Raw genomic sequence first — 1,863 nt, forward strand, 5'->3', positions numbered from 1 at the left:
AGTGGGAAATGGCATTCCACAAAGACGGAGTCACATTTTCCAGGATTATAACATGCTCTCTGCTGTCCCCAGCTTTCACTGGGAGATGCATTTCTGCTCCACAGTGGAGAAAAGGTCAGTGGTAAAAATTTCGCAGGAACTCCATCATTGTCCTCGTGGGACACGTTCATCAGGAGGAGAGAGTCAGGCGTCGTGCTCTGTCGACAGAAATCCACATCACAAAACATATTATTGGGGAAAGGTGGGGAACCCATGGCCAGATAGAGCCCATGACTTCATTTTGCTGGATTATTTCCCCCTGGCTCGCTGGATACCTGTGGAGCCAGAGGGCATGGACAGAGAGATGTTTTGCTGAACAAATGATAAAGGCAGGAGAGAGAAAACAGGATGGATGTGATTTAAAGTGCTGGAAAAGCCTTTGGCCCAGGGGAAAATTAACTTTTGGTTTATACAAAGGAAGGTTTAACTCTGTGAGCCACTCCCAATTATGGATCTACCTGAGCTTGTCCAAAGCAATTGTAGCAGGCAGGGCCAGCATTGGCCCAGTGGTAGTCACTAAACAGAGGAAGATTTAAAATGTGGAGTAAAGTTCATCACGACAATAATAACTCAATCTCTTGAATTCAGAACGAGAATGGATGACAAAGTGGTTGAACTTTGCTAGGAAGCACACATGGATGTGCAGCAAGGGGCTGATAAGGAGAAACATGAAGCATATCTTCTCCAAGAGGGGTTGTTGGTGCTGGTGAAAATGCCTCTTCCTGTTTAAACTGATGTACTCAAGGGAATTCCTCTGAGATAAACGGCCTGAGAAGACTGTTTGTAGAAAGGGAAGCAATCAAAATCAGTGTGAAAACTGATTGTGTTTCTCTTTTGTTACACATGCACAAATACAGACATGCCAAATGCAAGTTCTACCCTTCAAACATCATCCCTGCAAGCAAGAACGGAGCAAGCTCCAGGAGTCTCCAAATAGTGTGATTTGTCACTTTTTCCCCTCCAAACTCAAAACAAAAGCTTGACTGTGCTTGAGAAAGGGACCAAGTGCTGGGTACTTGCACTGGGACCCCATGTCCAGAAAACTTTGAAGTGTATTTGAGTTTTAAAATGCTGCTTCTGGAATAGAGGAATTTTTCTGGCAATAAGTTGCCATTTGGTTTTCTTTTGTCTTCTTTTTCTGAAAGAGTCACCAGCCTCAACCCCAAACTTGCTTTTAGCTTCTTTTTCATGCAGCTGAATCCTCCCCACCTTCCCCAACCGTATCATGCTGCTCATATAAAACAAGCTATTCCCTGTGGGCCTGGGCTATAACACCCCAACAATTATGAGACCACATATGAAGCACCAATATTTACATGACAGTGTTTACCCAGGCAGCATGTCCACAGTGAAGTTACCTGAAGTGAGAAGTGAGAATTTTGCATTTACAGGGGTTTCATCCTACTCTTCTAACCATCAGTAGTAAAATCCTTGAAATCAGAGGCTATATGCACCTTAGAAAAAGTTTATAGTGGATGAAAACTGCCTGGGAGGTGTGAGAGTACAATTCCTGAAGAAACGGGTGTATGCAATGGGTGCAGGGAAGTGTGAGGGCAGAAAGCACAGCCCCCCACTTGGAGAAGGGGGTGCAAGCAGAAGTGGGTGTAGGGGTGAGTGCTAAAGGCGGAAAATGCCTGCAAAAGTGCGTGTGAGGGCAGAAAAGAAGTGGATGTAAGGTACGGAAGAGGCCCGGTAGGTGCCGGGGCGGGTACCAGGAGAGAAAGCGGCTGCAGCGCAGGTGAGATGGCGGCGGGACGGTGCAGGTCCGGGCAGCGGGGGCAGCGGCAGCAGAGGGGGCAGCTCCGGTAGCCCCGGCACCTCCGG

The sequence above is a fragment of the Geospiza fortis genome, unplaced genomic scaffold (genome assembly GCF_000277835.1).
Source record: "Geospiza fortis unplaced genomic scaffold, GeoFor_1.0 scaffold154, whole genome shotgun sequence".
NCBI classification, from domain to species: domain Eukaryota; kingdom Metazoa; phylum Chordata; class Aves; order Passeriformes; family Thraupidae; genus Geospiza; species Geospiza fortis.